Here is a 27,687-nt window from a genome sequence, read left to right on the forward strand (position 1 = left end):
GTGGTGTAAGTTTGCACCTGAAAAAAGGGGTGTTCCTGAGTCTAAACGGCACTAGAAACCAGCTAAAGTTGGCTTTGTGCCTGGGAATGCCTCCAGAATACCCCCAATTCATGCCAATGCAAGCTCCTTCATTGGAAGAGTGCCACCTTTGAATCTTTAAGGGCCTCAGTGTTGGTGTTCATGCCAATTTGGATGATGCAAGGGACACTGACACAGGGTCACACCATTTACAATGCACTTTCACCTTCCCACCCCCTTTGGATTTCACTCAGACTCTACTTTGCTCCTGTAATTCAATCAAGGAAAAAACAAAATTTACACTATTTTTTTAAATATTGGATGTTGATTCATAGTGTGGCATACTGAGTCTCAGGAATGAATAAAATAAAAAGCTAGATCACCCTATTTTGACAAAGTAATAGGATATGATGACCTTAAACTTTATAACTGATCTCCACGGATCTTAAGTTATTCAGCAAAAAACAAGAAGAAAAGAAAAGAAGAAAGGAAAGGAAAGGGGGGAAAATCAAGATAAACTGGACACCACAGGAACTCTTTAGTGAAGGATTGTATAATTGTTGGCATAACTCAGAAGATGCATCCCTTAAACACATGCTTTAAATGTGTCCAGGCATTTGGTCTTTCTGGAAAGAAACTATTGAGTGTGTGTAAAGTGCTGTCAAATCACTTGGCAGGCAATCCAATAGGGTTCTCAAGGCAAGAGATTAATAGAGATGGTTTATCATTGTTTTTCTCAGCATAATGACCCTGTTATTCCTTGGTAATCTCCCATCCGAGTACTAACCCTGCTTAGCTTCTGAAATCTGATAGATCAGGTAATCTAGGTCATCCAGGTCAGGGCAAGAAGTTAATACTAATATTAATTTTGAATTACAATGTTCACTGATTTTGAGGATTTTTATTAACTTTTTAACTATTTGCCTGTCTCTTTGATGGTCAACAAAAATGAACCCCCATGTCCTTATTACAGTTAAAAACTCATTTTACAGCACTGGGAAGATAAATACCCACCTCCAGTAAAATAACAGACTGAAGGACCTCTGTCAATATTTGAATGCATAACATATAGATGGCAACTACACATTGACTTATTCTTAAATATCTGAAAACCATTCATAAAACTTATATGCATTTTTTCCACCACTGTTGCTATATTTTTGGTTTCGCCTTTGCATTTTTAAAGGAAATAAAAAAGGGAAAAAATAAACGTTCCTAGTCCAACAGTTCTCTTGAGGAGTTCAGGATAGCATACATGGATCTCCTCTCCTCCCCTCCATTTTATTTTCACAAGAAACCTGTGAGATAGGTGATACTAAGAAAAACTGGCTGTGCAAAGATCATCCAGTTTTATGGCCAAATGGAATGTTGAACTCAGATCTTCTCAGTCTAATTCACTATAGGGTTAGCGGCCAGCTTAATTGCCAAAACAGTCCTAGAAAGGGTTCTACACTCCTCTCCTGCCATGCCCCAATGGAGGAGGGCTTCCTAGGAACAGGCCTAGTGGCAACCAATATAGATTTACTATCCACTCCTCTCAGCCCGGCCTGGCAATGGTGGCCAATTTTAGGGTTGGTCGATACCCCCCAAAATTGGTAAAAATTGGATTTGGATGTTTTGGGGCATAAAATAATGTGTATGCTCAAATCCCTCTAATAGCTGATTCGGATATGCCCGAAAATTCGGGTAAATATGAAAAATTTGGGTTTATTTTAATTTTTTTTCTATTTTTTGGTATTTTTGCACTTTTTGGCCTGCAAGGGGCGCCATTTTAAAGCAACACCAAACTTTCAGGATATCACCTGGAGACTGTCCTGATGATTCTCCCCAAGTTTGTTAAAGCTTGGTTCAGAGGGGACCAAGTTATGGACCATCAAAGGGGGTGGCCCATCCTGCATTGTTTCCAATGGGAGCTAACAGGAGATGGGGCTATCCTTTTGGGGGTCCATAACTTTGGCCCCCATGAACCAAACTTCACCAAACTTGGGGAAAGTCATCAGGACAGTCTCCAGATGATACTCCAAAATTCTGGTGCCACTATCTCAAAAAATGCACCCCTGACAGGCAACCCAAGAAATTTCCCCAGATTCTGTGCCCTGAGTGACTTCACTCCATTGTAGCCAATGGGAAATTTCTGGGGGATGGCTGTGGGGTGCACATTTCTCAAGGTAAAACTACAGAATTTTCAGGGTATCTTCAGGAGAGTCTCTTGATGACACCCATCCAGGCTGCAAACCCCATTGAAGTCTATGGTGGGGAAAAATAATTACTGTGTTTCACCACTACACATGAAGCCTGCTCAGTCACTGGACACTGTGTAATAGACTTCTCTCTGTGATATACCTCTGAAGATGCCAGCCACAGATGCAGGCAACATGTTAGGAACAAGATCTACCATACCACGACCACACAGCCCAGAAAACCCTACAGAACCTCCACCTCTTAAAATGAAGCCGCTCTACAATGCACTTCAAGCCAGGGGGCACATTTGCCAGCCCTGAGTCTCCTACCAAAGGACAGGGTAAAGAATGAATGAATGAATGAATGAATGAATGAATGAATGAATGAATGAATGAATGAATGAATGGAGTTTATTGTACTATGCAACGATGAGGGAAACTCACTCTTTATCTGAGAACAAAACAGTCTTAGTGTGTTGTATATTCTGCTGTTGATGTTTAACTCTAAGGAAAGAAAGCCAAAGCAACAATATTCATAACAGTAGAGAATTAAATGAGAATGAATATGCTATTGAAATGCAAGAATTGTGGAGGCATTCCTGTCAAACTGATATAATATGTCACAACATCTTTACCTTTATGAATTTGAGTACCAATCCACATGACCAAATTGGTGATTTTGCCTCTGGACAAAGTGGATGTATAAAGAATTCAAAATACATGAAAGAGGAGTTATAATTGTTTTACAAGATTCACACTACATTTATGTTTATTATATCCAGTTCATTTTGGGCTGCTTGTAGTGGCATTAGCAGTATGACTGTTGTATGTTTAAGTAAAGTTACAAACACTTCAGTGCATGCAGGATGCTGCAATGTATTCAGAAAACCAAAAAAAATGAGTAAGTAGGTGACCTTCCGATTGACAGAAATAAAAGTCAGTAGGACACAGTACTTGAAAACTCTTATAGGTCACCAAAATTATTTGTTTTAATCACAACTGTCACTATAAACTGAACACCCTAGGGAGATTTTATCTTGAAATAAATAGATTCAAATATACAAGAAATATAACTGAAACCAATTCTATTAGCAATTCTCCATCTGTGTAAGTTGCATGTTTTGGTTTGAGGTCAAACTCTTGTACTGAGGTTAGCATTAGAGAAGATAATTGTGTCTGATAACTGAATTATTGTGTTGCCTTTTGTTCAATATAATGACAGATAAGTATGCTATATATCTGCTCAGCAGACATTTTCCTACTTTGTAATTTTGAGCAAGAGGATTAATGATGCATCCTGCTGAACATCAGGAAAATGGACAGTGTCCTATTCTCTAGGCAAACACCATGTTAGGACATTTCCAACAAATGAGCTTCCTATTAGTGGAGAGGGAAATGAACTACTGCAAACATGAGAATATTCTGCAATTTCGCATGACACTGAAGCTGATAGTTCTTGAGGATACAGTGTAGTGCAGCTTCAAAATTCTCCGCATCATCAAGAAGATAATATTTTAATGGTGTCTCTTGTCCAGAATGAATAATATGCATGAAATCTGTACATTTGTTTTAGCACATGTACAGGTCCCTACTGCTGAGAGAATTCAGAAGACCTTTTGTTTCCATGCAAAATAACCCAAAATAAACAAGTATGCTTTTGTACAAAAATCATTTTGTATTGATTGATGTATACAGTCTATTTTACACACTTAAAATTGCTTATATAATTGAAGGTGAGAATTTGATTCCACAGATTGTTGTCCACCATTCATAGGATATGAATGAATTTAAAACTTACCCCTCCCCCAACTAAGCTGCCCCCCCTCTCTTCTCATACACACATCAGTGACTAGAGCCCTTCCTTCACAATGCTGGCCAACACAAATATCAATTGAACATTACAGAGGAAACACAATGCTCAAAAGGAGTTTACAGTGCCACCCTATACTGAGTTACACCTTTCTAAGCCCACTGACTTCAATGGACATGATGCAGCTCAGGTTATAATGGAGCTATTAGCCTTCCCACCAAGAACATGTAATTCCCCATGTTCCTAGACCATTACTGTGGGTGTTGCTCTGGAATATGGCACCACAGCACCTTACCCAATTACTGAGTAAACAGGAAACATGGCAGTTTTGGAGGGTGAACTCTATGGCATCAATATCCTTGCTGAGCTCCTTCCACTCCCAAACTCTGTCCTCCCTAGGGACTATCCTCGAACCTTCCAAACTGAATTTGGCAATCCTAGGCAGGGCCAAATACCCTACAGAGCCCCTCTTGGACCATTTTAAAGACCTCAGGAAGGGGTTACAATACCCTAGGTCTTCCTTCTTTTTTACTGCCCTAACCTGTAGCCAGTTAGTTCACAGGAGACCTAACCTACCCTTCAGGCCTGACTTTTGGAAGGGCATCCTCTACATATTTGGTACAGGGATTAGAAAAAAAATGACTTGACAAATATGAAAATTAAACAGCAACAAAATACTGTATTTGTCTTGGGGAACAATATTACCTTATTTATTCTCTACCTCACCATAAAATCTGTTGGTTTGTTCACCTTCAGTGAAGTTCCAAAGTATCAGTTTAAATCATAGTGAATACTTCTGTTACCATGGCGATAGCTGTCAAAAATTAAAAGCCAAATCCCGAAAATTTCACGATAATTCCATTTATAATCTGGAGAGGAAGAACACAGCTTGTAGACTAAGCAGCAAGCTGAATGGTCCTCTGCATTTATGAAGGTGATTACAGAACACAAAGTGCTTTAAAAAAATGCCTGAAAGCCTCCATGATTAGCTAAAGTCTTATTAAGGGCTCTGTTTGCTTGATGATGTCTTGTACACCAAATAATGGAAGGCATGTGGTGTGAGGTTATCAATTTCTCTTCATGCTGTTCTGTGGCATAATAATGGACATCTAGCACTAAGTCGAAAATGACAGAAAATATTTTCTTGAGAGCCTGTGCCCAGCCATGTAGATTAGAGATCAAATTGTGTGAAGTATGCAAGAATGTCAAGAGTGGGTTTTTAAAAAAGAAATAGTTGAATATTAGAAACAATAAATGAAAACTGAAACACATTACAGAAGTTTAATTTAAAACTACTTTTCTTAGTAATCAAGTAGACTCAAAGGTAAACTCTGCTGAAATGGAAGCCTGAACAGGGACTCAGCAGCTAACTCCAGTTCTTTTCAGTCTGGATTTTGGTAACTGAAATAAGACATTCATTCAGACATTTCTGACTATAGCTTGTGAAACTACAAACTACAGACAGAAATTCTTGCAGGAAGGTTGCTTTGTTGCTTCCCACAAACAATTAAAAATTCTGATCTGGGCAAAATCAAAGTAGTTGCAATTTAAAAAAAATATTTTCTGAAGAAACTTTTAAGGAAATCAGAATTTTTAAAAAGAGTAATATATCATCTCAACCTCACCAGTATAGATTCATATGATTACATGAGGGTAGTGTTAAGAGAATCTCTATTAGCATACTGGTGACAACCCAGGTCAAAACTCCAGACCAGTTGGCAGTAGGGCACATATACATGTTAAACAAAATTGGGAAGAATTTCCCTTTGCGCAACCCTGCACACTAACAAATGGCAATAAGGTTCTCTCTTCATGAACTACCCTGGAGAAATAAGCTCAGCCACTGCAAGACTGTTCCATGCTTGGTGAGCAGGAAGTCCCACCCCTTCTTGCTCCCCAAGCCCCACCCCCAGCCTCAGTGCTTATAAAAGCAGGTCTCCAAGGCTGGGGACTGCAGTCTCTTCTGGCCTGCCTGGAGGGGAGGTCAGAAGAGACTGCAGGCTGCCGGCTGGGAGTCTAGCTGGCAGGGGGGAAGAGAGGGAGGAGGGAGTGCCAGGCACCCTAGACCTTGCCCATGTCCATGGTGACATGGGTGGAGTTGAGGGCACTGCAAGGCAGCAGGAAGTCCTACTGCCTCGTTTTCGTGCGCCCTCGCCCCTGCCCATGGGTCATTGACATGGGTGGGATCAGGGATGCTCAGAGACAATGAGGCAGCAGAAAGTCCTGCTGCCTCATAGTCTTCGAGCACCCCTGACCCTGCCTATATCAATATCGGTGGGGTCGAGGGCGTGCGGAAATGATGAGGCAGCAAGACTTCCTGGTCACATGGGGGGGTGATTTTGCACCCCCATGTGACCGGAAGAGTGGTGCCCAGGGGCAAGGGGTACCCCTTGTCCCTAGGTAGATACACCACTGTGTATAAGTAGAATTGCATTGTTACAATTTTATAATGTGTATTATCTGTTAGAGGTAAATTATATCTTAAAAATCTTAATAAAAAATAATGTGGAAAAAAGTAAAACAGTTTGCTCCACATTTGTGGAGACAATGGCCTTCTATATCAAGAGTCCCTTTGACTGGGGCATAAGACTGGATGGCAACCTCACTAACAGTTAGTGGTACTCAGTAGGTATCGCCTCTAGCTCATGAGTCCAGCCTATGATTACTCCAGTAGTCATGTTGGAGTAAAGAGAATCAAGGACCATCTGGGACAACAGATTTACTGGGAAGGGATGGGTAAAAATGTCAGCAATGTTGTCAAATCTTTTGATATGTGCCAAACTGTGGGGAAGGTCCAAGATAAAAGTAAGGCCCTCCTGCAGCCTTTACCCATTATTGGTATTTCCTTTTACTGTGTATCTATTGATGTATTTGATCCACTTCCAAACAAGACTTCAAGAGGAAAACAGTATATTCTAACCGTGGTTGATTATGCTACCTGCTGGTTTGAACCCGTAGCACTTAGTTATATAGATGCCATAGTAGTCATTAAGCACTCACAGGTCTTTTTGCCAGAGTGGGATGGCCTTTAGAAATCATTACAGATGCTGAAACTAATTTTCTCTCAAATATGATGGAGAAACTGTAGAGCAGGGTCCAACACTTGGTGACTCTCCCATATCATTACCAATCAATTCAAATGGCTTAGTGGAAAAATTAAATTGGACATTAAAAGAAATGATCAAGAAGTTTGTTAATGCCTGTTCCAATAACTGGGACTTAGCCCTGCAACAGCTGCTTTTTGTGTACAGAGTTGTTCCCCATCCTAGTCTAGGATTCTCCCCCTTTGAATTGGTCTATAAGCCCCTATAATTAGTGTGGAAACATGGGGAGGGTTTGGTACCTTTTACAAAGACTAAAGTTTTAGGTTTTATTGACAAACTCCAAAGCAATTTAAGAGAGACTTTAGCACTTGCTCATGAACAACGCGGTGAACCCAACAACAACAGAAAGTCTAGTATGATGTGAATGCCAGGGAGCAAGTTCATAGCACAGGTGATTTGGTCATGATTTTGAAGCCAGTGAAAGTTAATAAAATGAAAGCTGCCTGGGAAAGGCCTTTCCAAATCAAGGGCACATGGGAGAAATAAATGGAGAGATCCACTTTTGCATGGATTATTGATGTCTCAAGAAAATAGCACAGTCTAATCAATATCCAATGTCCTGAATAAAAGATTTGTTAAATGAACTAGCCCCAGCTAGATATATCTCCACCTTTGACCTTACCTGAGGCTATTTGCAACTGGAGCTCAATAAATGGGCTAAAGAGCAATATGCCTTTTTGACATACAAAGAGCTTTATAAATTTAATGTTCTGCCATTGGGGCTCTGGAATGCACCTTTCACCTTTCAGAGAACAATCAAGAAGCTCTTAGAGGGACTAGAGGATTTTTCAGTCTCATACTTGGGTGACATTGCTGAATTTTCATTAACTTTGGAGCAACACCTGGTACTATTTGCAGAGAATAAAAGGGGCTGGATTCACCCTGAGAGCCAAGAAATGTCATTGACTTTAACCAGGTTACATATCTTTGACATAAGGTAGGGCAAGGGATTGTCTCCCCAAGACAGGCCAACATTGAAGCTATTTAAGACCTGCCTGTATCCAGAACAAAAATGCAAGTCCAGCCCTTTCTGGATATTATAAAAAGTTTGTGCACAATTACAGTCAGCTAGCACTACTCTTAACTGATGTCATTGGGAGGAAAAGACCCACCAAGGTGCAGTGGACAACACAGTGTCAGCAGACTTCTGATGAGTTAAGAAGAAGAAGAGTTTGAATTTATACCCCACTTTTCTCTCCTGTAAGGAGACTCAAGATGCCTTACAAGCTCTTTTGCCTTCCTCTCCCCACAACTGACACCTTGTGAGGTAGACAGTTTTGAAGAACTGCAACTAGCCCAAGGTCACCCAGCAGGAATGTAGGAGTGTGAAAACAGATCTGGTTCACCAGATAAGCCTCTGCCACTCAGGTGGAGGAGTGGGGAATCAAACCCGGTTCTCCAGATTAGAATCCACCTGTTCTTAACTACTACACCATGCTGGCTCTCTTTATTAATCCTGTTATTCTCACTACTGATGCCTCTGACCTGGACTGGAAGTCGTGTTATCTCAAGAAAGGTCTGATCAGGAACAACATCCAGTGGCTTTCCTTAGCAAAAAATGTACAGAAGAAGCGGATTGGATAATCCCAGAAAAGGAACGTTATGCCATCATATATGTTTTATGAAAGTTCCGACCCTACTTGTAAGGGTGACAGTTCTCGTTCTGCACTGACCATTCTCCTCTCATGTGGCTCCAAACAGCCAAGCTTAGCAGTCCTAAATTTCTGCAAAAGAGTTTGGCCATGCAAGATTTTAACTTTGAAATAGAACACAATTCAGACCTATAAACAAAGTAACTGATGCTTTGTTTCTCAGAGCTTGTGACAATTAGTTACCAGAGTGGTGGCAGCAAATACATTTTTCCCCATCCCACCAACTTCTGACAACCTTCAAAGCACTAAATGATCTGGGACTTTTGTACCATATTTACCTCAAAAATTGCACTCATCAAATAACTTACCAGTGGTCCCTGGCCCTAAAGCTGTCTGGTTACCTTTGATCTGGGCCAGGGCCTTTTTTGGCCTTGGTCCTGGCCTGTTGGAATGCTATGTTGTGTGAGACTAGGGCCCTGTGGGACTTGTTGAAATTCCACAGGGCCTGCAAGATGGAATTGTTCTGCAAGGTTTATGGTTGAGGACAGCAATGATTACCATCTATGTGGCCTCCCTCCTCCCTATTCCTTTTTCCTTTTCTCTTGCCCTGGCTTCCCCCAATATATTTGATATATATTGGTATGGGAATCATTGGTTGTTTTTAGTGCTTAAATTTTAAAATGGCACTGAAATAGATGGGATTTTATTTAATTATTTATTATATTTTTATACTGTTGTAAGCCGTCCTGATCTCACATGGGGAAAGCCAGCCTAGGAGTCAATCAAACAAATGAATGAATGAATAAATAAACTCAATGTGATCATGCTCAATGTCATTGGGTCAAATGTGTTGTTTCATTTAAGAAGAAAAAACATAGTTTATAGTGATGTCAAACGGCAGTCCATTTGATTTTGGATTAGGTTAGATTAGAAGGGAGGGTACAATATTAATTTCTTTACCAATTACTGAACTAAAATTATTATGAACTAGCAGGGCACCCGTGCTTCGCTACACATACTTCATTACAGGTTCTCTATGAATTTTGGGGTGACATTCAGCATACTTCTTTACAGCCTGTTTGTGAATTTTAGGGTGACATGCAGCATATTTCCTCACAGCCTGTCTGTGGACTGGTGGGTTTGTTCTCGCATATGTTGCAGCAGCTTCTTGTAGTTGTCTTTTTCTAATGCAATGTGTTATTGCTCTCTTTCACCTGGGGGGTTCCAAAAGATGTCACTTGGAAGCAGCCATTGTATTTTCGGGATGCAGAAAGGAAGTGTTCTGCCATTGAATGCTGATGAGTGAGAAGGCTGGGAAGAGGTTCAGGGTAGGACTGAAGGGCAGGGAGCTGGACTGTTCCGCCAGTGCAGCACATTCCTGGGGACTCATCCCACCACTTCAGAGCACAACACCAAGCACAGGGTGATCGGAAGCTGAGAGCAATACACTTGTCTCCACAGTAAGCAATCTGATGTCCATATGCAAAAACCAACAAATGTTTAGTAGTCCAAGGTGATAGTGTGGTTTGTAATCTATTTTGATAGTATTTGGCTATAGTGGTGTTGTTAACATGAGGGTGGGTGGAGGAGTACTTTTTCACAGCCTGTCTGTTAACTTCGGCGTGACATTCAGCATACTTTTTTGCAGCCTGTTTGTGAACTTTGGGGTGACATGCAGCATATTTCCTCACAGCCTGTCTGTGATGGGTTTGTTTTCAAATAGGTTCACATGCATTGTGAAGGGCAGTGGTAGAGTGCAGTTAGTGAAGGACATGAAGCTGGTGGTGTTTAACTGTCCCCCTTAGAATGTTCATGCAGCATGTCTGTGGACTGGGTGGTTGGTTTGCCCTTAGAATGTTCACGCAGATGGCCAGAGATGAGCAGTGAAAACAGTAAGTAGGTAATAAATCGAGTGAAAGTGAATATTTTGGGAAATCCTTTCTTAGTGAGTGCCTGGAGTGAGTGCCAAATTTCATGTGTGTGGCTTTGGTGGTTTTTGAGTTCTGTTGATGAGTCAGTCAGTGAGTGGTATTTCACGTTTATATATATATATAGATTATCCACATAAACCTTTTTATCTTATGAGCGAGCTGGCTGCTGTAGCAGTGAAGAAGGCCTTTGTAAGTTGATAGTCTATTCATACAGATTTTATTTTGAATTTTGCAGATTAATTCAGTGATTGGTTTCAGGACTTTGGCTTCTGCAGTACATTCAACACATATCTGAACCAAGTCTAAATTTAGAATTTACTTTGAATGGCAGCAGGATTCATGAGTTTGAATGCTGTTTGAATGCTGAACCTTCTGTGCTCATTTCAGTCATCAAGTGATAACATGTTTGAAATAACACTTACCAGTGCTAAATTCAACTCCTGACAGCAGCTTGTACCTAAGATACCTGCTTCATGTCAGGCTAAAAGGATTGCCTTCCAAAGTACAGGAGCTGAATGAATCATTGTAAATAAATGCTGGAAAAGATAGATAAGCAAAAAATGCCCTTGAGGAGAAGGTTTTTTTAAATTAATTTCATTTACTGTTTACAAAAATATCATATCTTTCAGTGATATAGTACATAGGTTATTGAAACCCACAATTACTATTTAACAAATCATATGTTACCATTACAGTTCAGGAATGGGTTTAATCTGATCGTGAGTCCTCATTGGAAAACTGAATTTTAATTTATGGTGGAATTAGATACTTGCATAATTAATGTCTAGTTGCATGTCTAGTCCTCATACATGTCCCTCTTTCTCTCTTCATAGCATGTAGCAAGCATAGCATAGCAAGTGAATATGAAATGTGATGTCACTATATTGTGTGTTTCCTCACTTAATATTCATATTATCATTTTCTATGAGGAATGGGAAAACTTATACCATGATCATGGCACATCATATATTTTCTTTTTTGCACATGTTACAGAAAGAAAAAGTAGAGTCATGGTCCTCAATGTCCCATATTTTTAATGCAGTGTTTACACATAGACTCCAATGCAGTTGTGATGTTTTTTAATCTTTAATGTACTGTATATACTCGCATATAAGTCGACCCACACATAAGTCGAGGCACCCAATTTTACTTCAAAAAAACTGGGAAATTTTATGGGCTCACACATAAATTGAAGGCTGGAAAGGTCCATCGGGAGGCAGGTGCTGAGCCGGCAAAGGAGCCACAGCTGGAGGAAAGAAGTGCCCCAGAAGCCTTTGGGAGGCTTTTTAAGGAGGGGCGAGGTGGGCGCGCGTGGGTCCAGGGAGAGGGAAAGCGGCTTAAGGCAGGAAAAAGCGAAGCAGAGAATGCAGTACGCAGTCTAAATGGTGCCCGGAGACAAAAAACCCTCCGGGCAACCCCCCCATGGAGCCCTGCTTACTTGCGAGTAAGCACGGCATGGCTACTCACAAGTCCACAGAGAGAGCCTGCGTCCACTCTCACTCAACTCACACGCTTTCCCGTGGAGAGGCTGTGCAGGTGTTGCTTACTCACGCAGTCATGTGAAGCCTCGTCCCCCTCACTAATACTCCAGCATTGCCCCTTTAAGAAAACCATAGAGACAGGCTGCCCCAAGCGGCAGTTTCCCTGAAGCCAAGCCTCAGAGCCTGCAAGAAAGAAAGCATGTGTTAGTGAGGGGGACGAGGCTTCATGACTCGCTAGTAAGCGCTGCGGCTCCATGGGGGGGGGGACCTGCATATAAGTCGAAAGGGGCATTTTTCAGCCTAAAAAAAGGGCAGAACAACTCGACTTATACACGAGTATATATGGTAACTAAACACTATATTATGAACACAGTCTTCTCCCTGATCTTCAAAGGGTTTAGACACAATTATCTATGTTGTGATGTCCAAACATATCCTATTTCCTCTTCCATATAATTATTCCTACTCACAAGTTATAATGGATGCACAATTTGTGTACAGTGTATACTTGCTTTTTTATATGTGTGCTTAGCAATTCTCACATTACATACAACACATGTACACTGAATATGTGATCTGAACCCCACATTTATCAAGATATTAGTCCCCAATTTTATTTGTGATGTGCATGTTCACTGGCTGCTTCTTACAAATGCAGGATGTACGTATGCTGACTGAAACGTGTGCACAGGGATACTGTCTTCTACTAATGAGTGAAGACAAAACAACACCTGCTTTGGAGATAGAAAAAAAAAAGACCGCTATTTTCTGCCTCATCCATGTGCTAAGTTCCACATTTTGTTGCATGTGTCTGTTTTCTTTTTCGTTATAAACCACTTAGATTGCACACAAAATAATGGAAGTGTCAATCTTAATCAGATTGCTTTTTGAAGTTGTCCCATCTAAATGCTTCATTTTCTTAGCCTTAGTGGTTGGTGTGATCTATGCCATATCTTAATTTTCTATTTAATTATATTTTGCATAACACAGGAGTTGATGTAGCTCCAAGATGTTCCATTAAACTATAACTAAACTGTTATAGGACCGAAACACTTGAAACTGAAGCATCAGTTCTTCGTCTCCTTATTTCTTTTCCATAATATCCAGTACAATAAATATATGTGATATTATTGTGTTATTAGTTTTGCTGTCCATGGCCATTTCATGTTACTGGAGAGGCAACATTCGCTGTTTGGTGATTCTGTATCACAGATTTAGTAGTGCTGCTGTATGTTTCTAAGGAAGGAAATAAGGAAGAGACAAAGCAACCAGAAATGAATGGCAACAGGGGGATTCTGGTTGAGATTTTGTTGAAGGGAAAAAGAACCCTGCATTTTATGAACGGTGTTCCTATTGCTTTGAGAAAGCCAGCAGCATTTACCCTATCCACTACATTTCTTTCTCATTCTTCAGTTAACTTGAAGAACCATAATATTCAGGCAGGAGATCTAAGATTGTTTGTTTGGAAGGAAAACATAATCTTCTGCCTGAGAAGACAATTCTACAATTATGGTGTGCCATCTGAACATAATGTGCCCTTCTGTTTCTCTATCCTGCTCTTGAGTGCCTACGTGTGTTTTGGAGGCGGAAGACAGATTAAAAAATTAAGCTTAGAGAGAACAGAAATTGTGGGTTACAACTAATTGAACTGATATAACAAACATGTCAAAGCTTTTGTTAACATATTAAATATTCCACTATAATTAAAGAAGGAAACAGGGACTTCAAGTTCTTTTACTCTTGAAAAATCTAAATGAACCTTACATGCAAACACATTGGGGTAAGATCCACCTATGCAACCAGATAATAATCATTGGAAACGTAACACTTTTTTTAACAGTCCAGCATCATAATTGCTTTCACTGCAATCACTTTACTAAATTGGGTCTATAGTAACCTGGGGTCTTTTGAGAGTACTCAAATTGATCTGCAAGATCTTTGCCAGGACAGAAGGCAAGCTCCTCTCACACCCATCTAGTTGGTGCAGAAAATGGAGGCCACTCAGAGTTTTTTGGAATGGAAGACAGCAATTCTCTGTCTTGGGGGGAGGGGTGCAGAATCAACTTCCACTTAAGTCATTGCCACTTGTGTTGGAAGTGAAAAACTGTATGCTGTTTCCTGCCTCAAATACAGAAGAGGTTTTTACCAGTGAGTCGAATGAATGAAAATGTTTAATTTAAGCATAAAACATTTTTTTAAAGTTAGTGCAAACAAACAAACAAAGAACCTTTAATGGCATAACAATATTAAATACATAGATCCACTTAACCCAATAGAGGGAAGCTAAAATAAATGGGCAGGTAGAGAAGGCTGATGTTCAGGATTTGCTCCTAAAGCGTTGTTTTATATACAGGTCCAAAAATTTGGTGACTGCATCGTTTACATCACTACTGGAGCTGTCCAACAGAAAGGTGATCTTTTGCAAGTCAGATGCATACTCTTTTTTGAGTAGCAGAGGTGACAGGTGTTTGACTCCAGGTCCTGTGTAAAGTGGACAATAAAGTAGAATATGATCTATAGAGTCTACACAGTTCCCATTGCATATGCATAGCCTTAGGTGGTAAGGGGTTTTAATGTATCTCCCTGTCGATCATGGCTGATGGAAGGAGCATTACGAGAACGGGCCAGCATCACATTTGCTCTCACGGAGCCTGGAGTAACGCGATTATCTGAGATTGCAGGTATTGAGCCCCCTTATTACCAGTGTAGGTGATGCCTAGAGCTAAAGGAGAAACCCAAGTCCCTGGAAGCTTAACTTTATGGCGTAGGGTCTGGCGTTCCTGGTCAAAACAACCTTCTCCTCAGAAGCTGGGAAAGTCTCTTTAGAAGGTAGCATGGCACAGATAATAATCCAAAGGAAGTAGCCTAATTTGTTGATTTTTTGTTCTCTATAATGCCCCACCATTCCGAGTGACAAGAAGTCTTGAGGGCTTTATATGACAAAGGAGGGCTGCATCACGGTTGGGAAACAGATCGCCAGGCCAATATTTGAGCGATGTGCAAGCCATGCTGCCTTGTCTCCTAAGAAGATGTTGCCCGGTTTCGAGGCACAATAGGGTCGGCGTAAAAGGTAGCACGCGATGATGAGGCATGCCCAAAAGTTTAAATAAGAAGCGAGATTGTACTCGCTCAGCTGTGATATTCGGACCAGGAGCCTAATCCAAAGTGGGACTCCATATAATAGTTGCTGGAGCCACCTTGGTGTTAAAGACTTTTAATGCTGCAGGCAGCAAATTGATGTAAGCGCTCCTTAGAGTTATAGAAAAAAAACGCCATAGGATTGCTGGATACACTGACCATGGAGTTTGTAACAGCATTGGTCTCTGTGGTTGGCCCAACCCCTCTATAATGGAGAGGTGCACTCCTAAATATTTAAAGCATTTTGACCTTGTTCCAATTCGTGTCTTCTCTAGCACCCTAGCGAGAGATGGCTTCCAGGGATTTTTAGAAAACACTACAACCTTCGATTTTTTTGAGGAGTTGGAGTGTCAGGCCATTGGTTGTATGCAGTATTCGCTGTGCAGGTTGCTAGGAGTAAGCTTCATGCGATTTTTGGTGTCACGACAGCAAAGCACTGGCGTCGTCGTCGGCATATAGCAATAGGGGATTGGATGTCCCATCTAAGTTTTGGGCAGTGTGAGTTTACAGTTTGCTTACGCTAGAGTCATTTTAGATAAAGATTAAAGAGAACTGGTGCAAGGACACAGCCTTGTTTTACTCCCTTGGAGACAGATATTTTTTTTGATTATGGCTTGATCCCTCCTGATTGCATTTGATTTGGCAAACTGTGTTTATGGGTGTAAACACCTTGATTAGGAGATCAATCTATTCCTCTACACCCATTTTCCAAGTTTAGCCCATAAGCTTATCTCTTGGGGACAGAGTCAAAAGGCCCCTTACGATGTCCAGGAGATGCTGCATACAATGGCCTTCTTTGAAGTTTTTTATTACACAGGTTTTGGTTATTAGTTGAAGTTGGAATGACCATTATGTGATCGAGGGTAGATTTTACCTTTGCAGAACCCTATCTGCCTCAAGGTCCTAGAACTCCATTTGAGATGACCCAATTATTCAATCTGGATTTGAAGTAAGAATTTAGCATAAATTTTCCCGGTATTGGATATAGTAGGCTAATTGGCCTGTAGTTTTCTAGGAACATGATGGTCACCTTTTTTTGAAAATAGGGGACTATTATAGCCTCTTGTCCAGGCCCTCTGGGGATTAAGCCCAGTTTTATTTGATTGTTGTAAAAGGGAGGCCAAGAGTGGGAGGGGCCCACCAATCCACATGCTTTTTAAATATCTCAGGTGTGGTAATGCATCGGGGCCTGGAGCTGCTTACCTGAAGCTTGAGTTGTTTAATCATAGGCAGCTACGCTTCTGTTGGGGTGACTGTAGGCCAATCCATGGGAGAATATCCGGGGATGGCAGGACTTGAGTCTTGTGGAGGCCATACTCTTCAGCACTAAAAAGTGTGCTACTTGTAATGCTGGAACCAGGCCTCAAATTGAAATGCCAGCGGACATGGTTCATGTTATTAATCCTAGAGCTACTGGACACTATTTTTCCAGAAAGATCTGGTGTCATTGGAATTGGTGGCCTGAATGAGTTTTTCCCACTCTGCATTGATAATGGACATTTTAATGTCCTTTAGCCGCTGGCTGAGCCATTTTTTAATTGAAAAGTATGTATCGGGAATGGAAGGCTCATTATTAGCTCTCTGCCATGAATACAGGAGGGCCTTCCTAAGTTGTTGTTTCAGATGTTGACATTCCTGGTCGAAGGCATCTGCCTGGGGTCTTTTTACTTTCTTTGGCTGATGGGTGGTGTTGACTGCGCATAAGGCATTAATGTGCTGTACTAACTCTTCATATAGGTTCAGCAATGAGTCTCCGGACTCATTTTGTATTATTTTGGAGTGTATTTCTCCAAAGGTTTGGCTGCTTATTAATTCACAGAGCTGCTTCTCTGTTTGGGAAGACCAGTTGATTTTTAAATATGGGGGAGCCATAGTCAGATAGCTAGAGAGGGTCAGGTCACTGACTCCTTTTCTCTATCATACTGACACTATCCCTTTGATGTGTAGATTGCAATTCTCAGGGACTTCCTTCCTTCCTGCTTCTTCCTCCTCTCTACACTTCTCTCCCTTGCCCTCCATGCTGCACCATGTGTGCAGAGAGGTTGCTGAATGCATCCATCCCCAGCAGCCAGATAGATTAAAATGGAGGACCTATCTCTCCACTTTTCTGTCCCTAATGGAGTTCACTAATAAATACTCCTCTTATTAGATTAGAAACTATGAATGACTCTGTCTTTTCTTTGTGCTACGCACACACACACATGCTTGGGAATACTCCATTATGCTTATGCCTCAGTGCACTCTGCATGTAGTGGCGAGGTGTCTCTTCCCAGAAAGATAACCAACAACTTGCATTTATTGAACTTCAATATTACTTCAGAAGGGTTGCCAATAAATGTGCTGATTAGTTTCCAGCAGGAACGTAGGTATAGATTTTTAATGGGGTGGGTTCGGGGGGCAGGCCCATGCCTTTACCCACCCCTGGGGTGTGGTCATGCCTCCCAAAGCCCCGCCCCAGCCTCAGTGCTTATAAAAGCAGATCTCCGATGCCAGGAATGGCAGACTTCCCTGCCTCGCCCACCCCGCTCACCATGCCCCGCCCACTGGCTGGGCTCCCAGTCGATAACCAGCTGTCCCTTCTGCCCTCCCCTCTGGCCACAGGTGTAGCTAGGGAAATGGAGCCCGGTGCAAAATCTGAGTTTTGTGCATGCGTGCCCCCCCCATGGTCGGCCACTGTGATGATGGAATCCACCCCCAAAAAGCATCATTTTCAATTGTATTTAAACTAGGGAACCCAGATTCTCCTTTTAAATCCACCTTAAAGGGAGAATCTGGGGTCCCCAGTTGAAAGTGATGCTTTTGGGGGGTGGATTATCCCCCACCCTGAAACAGCATCACTTTCAATGTTTAAACAGTTGACCTCAGATTCTCCCTTTAAATCCATGCCAAAGGGGGTGGATTTAAAAGGAGAATCTGGGGAAATTTTGGGGGTGCCTGCTGTCAAGGGTGCAATTGATGACACTACCCAGGTTTGGTGACGTTTAGTTCAGGGGGTCCAAAGTTATGAACCCTCAAGGGTATAGCCCCCATCTCTTATTAGCTCCCATTGGAAACATTGGGGGATGGGGCACACCTTTTGGGAGTCCATAACTTTGGACTCCCTAAACCAAACCTCACCAAGCCTGGGTGGTATCATCAGGAGAGTCTCCCAAAAACTCTCTGAAATGTTGGTGCTGCTAGCCTAAAAACTGCGCCCCTAGCAGGCCAAAAACTGAAAAACAGTTAAAAATACAAAAAAACCCCACAATCGGGGGAAGAGCTTCGGACATGTAGTGGGGGGGGGGTTAAACCCAGGAACCCGCCCTTACTCATGTCCTTGGTTTCAGGATCCAGTAACTTATTGTTAAAACCTCTAAAAGCCTGAGTGACATTTAGTTATCAGAATTGTAACTCTTGATGTTACTTCAGGTATAAAACTGAACTACTTTTTACTCTATGGTCCAGTGGAAAGGATTCTATTATAGAGATGCAGAGCAAATGAAAATGCTAGCCAATAGTGGTTTTCAGAAGAACACTGGTCTCATAACAGCCACATAGCTAAGAACCATTGTAGTGTAGCTTTTACTGTTTCCACACTGGTTATTTGCCCAAAGTTCAATGCTGTTGGGAAGTGGTGGTTTTTTCTTCCTTCTCCAAAGCATTGTCATGCATTTTTGCACATCCCAGGGTTCCCCCTTGCCTTTTCTCACTCTTTTTTCCAAACTCACTTTGCTTTGAAATTTTTTTTACTGGGTGGCTACTGTGTGGGTAGTTTAGATTTTCCTGGGCTTATCCATACATCATGCATTTGCTCCAATGTAGCCATTCCTTCTCCATACAATTTTTAAATTTCTTTTTCATTGCTTTTTAACAATTTCACATCAATGTACCATTGTAACAAAATATGCATCAGGTTTTCTGAATTCCCAACTTTCATTTAACAAAAAAAAGTGATTATCTATTCCTTTTTCTTGTAGGGGAAATACCCACCCACATACATATTTCCATAAGAAAATGGGATTGAGACTTATTGTTTTTGTTAAATAAAAGTTGGGAATTCAGGGAACATGATGCATGTTTTAGTATTATTGTTTATCAATATAATGTAATTAAATTGGCAATTAAAAACTACCACGGAACTCTGTTGTGTGAAAGCCTTGTGGCTGCTGTGGTACATTAGCAACCATAGCAGCCACAATGAAACTATACAAGTTTTTTCCCGTTAATGTATTCAATAGCAAAATATTCATATTTGCATGATCCCAGATTTGTAAAAGAAACAAAAAAAAATCACAGGAACTAACATATACTTATAGTTTATTTAGAAATGTATATGTTTCTTCTCCGGAGAATGTACTCAAGGCAGCTTATAAAGTAAACATGATAAATTCATAACACAAATAACATAACACAGTGTTATAAATTTACAACTATTAAAAAGATTAGCAATCTAAAACATCTCATAAAACAAGCCAGAAGCAAGCTGCAAAACTAATTTTAAAAGAGCAACCCCTTAATTAAAAATCTGGCTAAAACATAATGTTTTGACTTGGCACCTAAAAGACAGTAGGATAGGTGCCAGGTGAGTATTAATGGGAAGGTCATTTCACAGGCAAAGTACCATCAGGAAAAAGTCCTGTATATGAACATCACTGGTATCATTTCTACAGGTGGGGGCAAAACAGCAGGGTTTTATATAAAATTTTACTGGGTTTTCAAAAATACATAAAAAAATAAAAGCATCTCAAATAGAAAATCAAAAATTATAAATAATATAGACCAAAGAAGAAAAGGAAAAAAATGAAGAAAAGAGAAAGAGAAAAGAAAAGGTAGAGTCTCATATAGAAAGATAAAGGTAGAAAAAGAGAAAAATGAAGAAGAGGGTAAGAATATTGATTACATCAATTGATATCTTTCAGTCTCAAAAAAACCAAATAAACAAATCTTGTCTAATAATATGCCCATTGTGATTATTCCTTCTACATTGTTCTAAACCTCAAAATCTCTTATTAACATATAATAATATAACATAAATCAAATCAAATTCTAGTTTCCTCCAACAGGCATCTGAAGGCCGGTCTACTTATAAAGGTAAGTCATTACTATGTCCCATTTAAGTATTTTTCTATTATCTATGTTTTCTCTATGTTGTGTGTTAATAAGTCCATATTTCTATACTGTAGGATTTTTTCCATCCATTCCTCTCAAGAGTGAGTATTTCAACTTCCAAAATCTTGAGCAGCAGTTCAACTGGTGGGATGAAGTGCATGGGAGGGGAGGAGATTTTCTTTTAAGTACCCTCATCCCAAGCTTTTAGCAGGGATACCAAGAAATAGACAGATGTTAATTGCAGCTTTCAGCACTATCCCTGTATCCTTGCTGAACTGTGAACTAACTGGAGCTCCCCAATACATAACAATAATTTAATCTAAATACAGTTAGAGCATGGATCACCATGGCCATATCATGCTTTTTGAGGAACAGCTTTTATTGGTATACCAGTTGAAATGCATAAAGGTGATACATGGCACAGAGGAAACCTGAACCTCCAACTGTATGCAGGGCCCAGCAGCAATCTCAAGCTATGAACCTACTCCTTCTGGAGAAGTACCACCTCTCCTAAACAAGCTGACTCCTCAGGCTTCAAGTATCTTTGCCATTGACCAGCAACACTTCCAATGTGTCTGGATTGAATGGCAGTGTACTGGCTCTCATTCATCCCATTACAGTGTACTGGCCCTTATCCATCCCATTACAATTTCCAGGCACTTATTCAAAATGTCTACAGGCCCAACCTACTCAGCTGTTTAGGATAAATAGAGCTGAGTGCCATCTATATATCACTGACACCTCACTTTAAAGAGATGTCCTCTTCCAGTGGTTACATGTAGATGTTAAACAACATGAGGTACATACCAGGTGTCATAGGACTGAGAGCAGCCCTTCATAACAATCTTCTGGAATTGGTCAATAAAGTAAGAATGGAACCTTTGAAACTGCCTTTGAAATTGCCACAGCTTTGTCAGTTTCATTCTTCTTTAAAATTAATTAAGATGGTCAGTTAAACCACATTTCTATCTCCTGAACTTTTCTAAAATAAAAGCAAGTACAGCTGATCTGCAGTAAACCCCAGTGGCCAACTGAGACATTGGCAATTTGTTCAAGGAATGAAAAATGACTTCCATTGAAAAGGATAATTTGATAAAGAGATAAATCAGCTACCACATCTCAGTTGCCCATTGTCATTTACCTGTAAGATCTGACTCATCTGGGGAAGTATCATTATCAAGGGACTAGTTCTCAGAGTGAGGGCAGTAAGAGTATGATAAATGTGCAATTATTACTGAAATGGTGATCAATTGTTCAATGTTTCACAATATAGCTCAAATATATTCCTACCTGACCTGACAGAGCTGGTCTTATGAGTGGTGTTGAAAACCTCTAGAATGATTGTTCTGGAGAACATCAATATTTATCAGAAGTGGGGCAGGGTTTATAGGCTTCCATGATAATCATGGGCTTGTCTAAGGTAATAACTAGTCCTACACATTGTATAGGTCACTCTTTTGATCTGGTATTTGCTTTGGACAGGAGAAATATGATCTGAGGATGAAGGAATTGACAGAAATTCCTTTGCCAGGGACAGATCATCCCCTGCTGGAGTTTAGATTTACAGGGTGTCAAGGGATAGGAACCCCCTCTCCCCCTCCTGCACTTACCTACACCTCTGGGGACTGCTCACAAGAATGCAGGAATGGCAAGGCTGGAGAAACCCCCCCTTCACACCCAGCTTTGGTACCAGGACAAGGCCAGGCAGCTGCAGCAATACTGGAAGGGCATGCAAAACCCTCTCCATAACCATATGGCTTGACAGAGCAATGTTGGAGGGCTGAAGTAGCAGGAAAATGATGTAAGCAGGCAGAGAAAGAGGGCATGGTGAGCCCAAGTAGGGAGGAGGTCTCGCCAAGACACCCAGGGACAGCTGGCCAAACTGACATAGCCATCACAGACACTGAAAGCTGGAGAAGGCACAGATAGGGGGCCACAGGAGGAGCTTAGAGCCAGTGGCATTGTGCCAATGGGACAGGGGGCATGGTGCCCTGGGTGGAGCTGCAGTGGAGGGGCGGCAGGGGTGTTCCAGGGCATTCCAGGGGCATTCTGGGGTGGGGGTGGGCAGTGCCGCGGCAGGGGCATGGGGTGCGCATGCGCCCCAGGGGCAATTTCCCCTTGCTCCACCTCTGCCTAGAGCCAGGCAGAAGCAGGAGATAGTGACTTCATATCTCCTTGGAGGCAGAGTCTGACCCAGGAATACCAAGAATCTGCAGGAGAGGGGGATCTATAAAGAGGATTTACCCTTAGAGCTGGATGGATCTGAATGACTTTCTGGTTGCTCAAGGGGATTTTCCTGTTCATATAGAGCCCCTCAGGGATTGGGCGGTCTATAAATTCAAATAATAAATAAATAAATCAATAATAAATAGGCGGTGCTCTCTTTGATGCCTGGTTGATCTCTGGAATAAGGAAATGACCCAAGCAGTAAATACTATTGTTCCCTGGTGGCCTCTTTCAGGTGCTGCAGCCTTGTAGCCCGTAGGTTTATCATGGGAAAGGGAAAGGGCTAGAGAAATGGTGGAGAGAGATTTGAGCTGCATCCAATAGGAGACAGGAAAAAGCTAATTTTAAAGGGTTCTCCATGGCAGTGATACTGGTAGAGAAAACACTTTTCTGCCACTGTGTCTTCACAGTGTAGGACAGCAGTACTGGTTTGGGTGGTCAGAGGCCTGTTAGGATCTGGCCCTCAGAAAGAGGTAACTGCTTCCAGGTTTACTATGAACATTTTGCTCAACACTTGGCATATAAAATCTCTCACATCTATTCCAACTTGGACTCTACATTACCAGTGACAGGGTTGGATGGTGACAGGATGCTGTCTAATTTTGTAGGTTAATTTTCAGTTCATTCAATTAATTCATGTGGACAGGATCATTGGAAGTTTGAGGCCTATCACCTACTTCACAGTAACTTTTTGGTTACTGAAATTTTCCAGGGGGTGGGACAGCTGACTTGGTTCGAGTGCTAGTTAATGCTTCCTTAAAGAAGGGGGTAGTTGTCCCAAACTTGACAAAGGCTGTGGTGCATCCACTTCTAAAGAAGCCTACCCTTGACCCAAGAGATCTCAATAATTATTGACCAAATATAAATTCTGTAAAAAAAGTTAAATCAGTATATAAAGCATGTGGGCACTAGTATGTGAAATAACTGTGTGCTCCAAATGAGCAGAGGTTACTTATTTGCTGGTGACATCATCCAAGTTTGCATCTCCATTCATACATTTTGCATACATATAAAGATATGCGTATTGGTCAAAAATCAAATGGAACCTCATGTTCCCCATAGTTTTAGCAATCAGAGGATGTATAACATATGGAAGTCTGGATGGACTGAGAGAGAAATCAACAAATGGAAGGAAAAGATAAGTAGCCTTTTTAATGGATTGAATTCCCAATGATAAAAATGTGATACATAGCATCATTTTGCAACAAAAAATAACTTATCTTAATTATGGATTACAGAACTATATTTACACAACAAAAATATCCAGAACAGAGAGCTAATGGGGAAGGAAGAAACACAAATCTGACACTCACCCATATCATGTCATAGCAAAATATTGCCATGGAATTTGAAAAAGCAAAAAAAGTCATCAGCCCCTCCCCCCCACAAAGAGCACACCATCCTGGCCATTAAGCTCTTTGTCCTTTATACCACATAGCTTCTTTGTTCAATAGCATACAACATTTTTGTACTGTCTAACGGCATAATTGCAAGACAACTGTTATCAGACTGAAATATGAAAATGAAAAATGAAAATTAAAAGCATATGCATTGCTCTATTTTTTGTCATGTTAAAATTGCTAGATATTATCTACCATATATTATTATAACATCATTTTGTATTGCTGTGGAAACTCAGTCAAACAGATGAGTTATATATTCCGAAGCATCTAAGATCTCCAGCATGGTAAATTTCATAGTTATATGTTATCTATATATATAAAAATCTAACAGTGTGTTTGTCCCTGATGGTCTCCCTCAGAAGCTGCTGGACGGATCGCCCCCAAATTTTCACAGGACATCCCTCCCTGTTGCGGGCATGTAATCGGACCTTCAAATCACCAAAAGTCCATACCTGAGCCAGGTAAAACATATTTTTCCTGGTGCACCAGGCCATGAAGCTGCTTGTGTTTAACTGTCACCCTTGGAATGTTCGTGCAGCATGTCTGTGGCCTGAGGGGTTGTAGTGTATGAGGGCTTTAGAAATGTTTGTGCAGATTGGCAGTAGGATGAGCAGCTAAAATAGTAAATAGGTAAATACTGTTAGAGTAATACGAGTGGGAAGTGAAACACATACACACTCTTGCCCATGTGAGACGTCAGGTGGGGTCTCCCCACACACACACACATGCAGGGTAACTTTCACTCCTTTGTATGCCTCCCACTGCTACCCACACAGAAATACACATCTAGCTCATCCCTCATACACCTCACTCTGCCCCTCCCTCACATCCACAACCAACACCACTTACCGCACCTGAGTCCTCACCCATATTCGCCACAGCTCTCTTTTACTAAAAGCGAGCTGGAGTTTGCCTTTTTCTTCTAAGAAAATCCGTGGGGTGGGGGCGAACCAACACTACCAGCTCCACTTCTTTTGCACATGGCCCTTTAAGAACCCAAGGAGCTGGCCTCGATCTGAGCGCCTCACCACCCTGCCTCTTCTGCCTGACTGGGATAGCCTGCTTGCCCCAGTCTCTGCCTTTATCCCAAGCCAGGACTTTGCATGTCAACCAACCTCATGGACAGCGGGATTCGCACTCTGGACAATTCTGTTGTGGAATGGGAAGGGTTACCTTATACTAAAAAAACAAGACACCACCATATAACGATGTGAATTGAAAAGGGAAAGAGGGATTCCATTTGACCACCCCAAAAAGCTATGCTGGGGATCATTGGACCTGCATGGACATCCGTGTGGGTTGCGGATTGTGATGAGAAGGACAATTGCCACAGCAACGCGTGGCTGGGCCCGCTAGTATATATATGTACACACACACACACACACACACACACACACACACACACACATCTTTGATGTGTATGTTTATCTGTAACTCTTTTGCCCATAAATAAGGCATGCCACTATTTATTATGACCATCTTTAGACTGAAATCAGTAGGAAGTACTTGTCATGAATATTTCAAACATTAAAAATAATTGTGGTACTTCATATTAACACTTAGAAAGCAGACAATTTATTTCCATGTCCTACCATCTGCCATTCCTGTCCCCTTTGGAGAAATGGTGGCTGTTGTTGTTTTTGCAACATCCATTCATTTCTAAACCAGATATACCTCTATTCATCCAGACTATTTTGTGCTTAACAGGCAGCCAGAATGCTAGATAATTTGATTCATTGGAGGGAGGGTGTCTGCAGCTGGTCTGCACACTATAAAGGCTGCTGAATATTATAAATGTTAATAGGCTTGTTAGTAAATCCATTCACTAATGAACTGTAGTAACTCTACAGTAGATATACTGAATGAACATAGAAACCAATCTAGATCTCAAAAACTGTAAAATATCGGCGGGCTGTCATACCAATCCAAGAGTAGCTCATATGATCCCAGGGACCATCCTTCCAGTTTTCTAAATCTTTTTCCAAATTTTCATTGCATGCATCTTTTGTGGGTGGTAATATATGCCAAAGGAGCTCATGCAAGTTAATTGTTATTCCTAGTTCCTATTATATTCAGTGGGCAACAAGACAAAATACATCACTCATCGTTCCCAATAGGTATTCTTGTCATTTGTTTTAGTAGATCCCTTTCTTCATAGAACTTTCTGCATCCCTTCTTATCAAGCTGCCATTATTTCCCATGGGAGATTTTGGAGAGGCTAGAATGACTGTTTTTCAACCAAATAATGTCAAACACAGCAAAATGGATCTGCCCTAACCTCTCAAGAACCCGCAAGTTTTAAGCAAATTGGACCAACAGTTTGAATTGTATGGGCCCCTGAAGAAGCTATCCCTAGCTCTGTGCTCTCAGTCATAGTATTTGCAAAGAATAAACACTCCCTAGAAAGGAGCAGCTGATGGAGAACATCAGCTCACTGCAGCTTGTCTCCAAAGCTGATTGGCTGGAAGTACACTGTGCAAATATCTGATTTTGAAGAAGACATACCATTGCCCAGAAAATCAGTGGAATTAAAAAAAAAGATGGGCATGTACTACTTTGTTGGTAAGCAGCTAAGATTTTAAAGTGGGTGATTGTTTTTAGAAAGGATCGTTTTGTTCACTGATTCCGAGGGCAATTCCAGAAACTCATGATAATGACCTGAAGAAATTATTTCACTGTATACCTTTATGTCATTAATCATATTATGAACATCCCTACCTTTTTGTAACTGGGGCCTACCAGAGTTCTCATAGCAGCTTGCCTAGATCTAGCCTATCCAGTAAAAAGTGTTCTGGAACTAGTCCATATTCTAACAAATGAAATATACTGAATATTAGAGCTTCGTATCATTGATTTTTCCATAAATCAACATAAAATTCAAGCTTATTGGCATATAGCTCAAGTAAAGGGTCTGTTGTGCCAGTAACAAATAGGCAATGACAGACAAATTCCAAGCTCCATCTCAATCAAGAAAACATGGGAAAGTTACATAATGACATGTATGCTATTCTAGGAATTTTCTCTAATGTCTATGGTCTTTACCACAGAGATTGGGGAAATTCCTAGAGGGTCACTGGGGTCTGTAATATCTCTTTTGAGTGATCACCCAGAAGTGATGTCCCAATATCTGTAATGTTCTTCTCTCCCAGGCTCTGATTCTCAAAAGCTCCAGGTATCAGCAGCCACATAGCTGGCAAGCCTAGTAGCAAAGCACATAGGGCTGGACTTTTTTTTTAAAAAAGGGCTTTCAGCCTGACATGCACACTGGAGAATTTGCAGATATTTCCAGCTCTCAAAGAAACAATAACGAACATTAAAGATAGACTATTCTGCTGCTTGCAAGAGGACTGATCCTGTTTGTTAAAATATTCATTGGCTGGACCAAGCTACATGCAAGAAGTAGTCTGATGAAATGCTTCTTGGCAAACTCAGCTGTGCCTCACACCACAGTTCAGCAGCTGCTTGATGTTTCCTGATGCAAGGAGGTCAGGACCAAGGCTCAGCCACAGGTAACACACATTTAGCATGCTAACATATTTCTGAGAGTAGTATCTAATAAGCTTGAGCAATATCGCAAAAATTCGGATTAGTCTTGAATTGGCTGTAAAATTATCAGTATGACCAAATTAGCTGAATCCCCAATTCGGTATACACAAATATATTTGAGTATACTGAAAAAATTGGGTTCATTAGCATTTTTTGGCATTTTTAGTATT

At 41.0% G+C, this 27,687-nt stretch overlaps 1 protein-coding gene across 7 annotated transcripts in view; it reads right to left on the reverse strand.

Moving 5' to 3' along the window:
• The window catches only part of LRRC4C (leucine rich repeat containing 4C), a 1,058,673-nt gene that overhangs the window by 586,035 nt on the left and 444,951 nt on the right, over positions 1-27,687 (reverse strand). Inside the window, exon 3 of one of the 7 annotated variants that reach the window (XM_048483626.1) lies at positions 11,058-11,171. The exons of the other annotated variants lie outside the window; for them this stretch is intronic. The gene's annotated coding sequence lies outside the window, so the exon portion shown is untranslated. The remainder of the gene's footprint in view (positions 1-11,057; positions 11,172-27,687) is intronic. 7 annotated transcript variants of the gene reach the window in all.

The sequence above is a fragment of the Sphaerodactylus townsendi genome, linkage group LG02 (assembly GCF_021028975.2).
Source record: "Sphaerodactylus townsendi isolate TG3544 linkage group LG02, MPM_Stown_v2.3, whole genome shotgun sequence".
NCBI classification, from domain to species: Eukaryota; Metazoa; Chordata; class Lepidosauria; order Squamata; family Sphaerodactylidae; genus Sphaerodactylus; species Sphaerodactylus townsendi.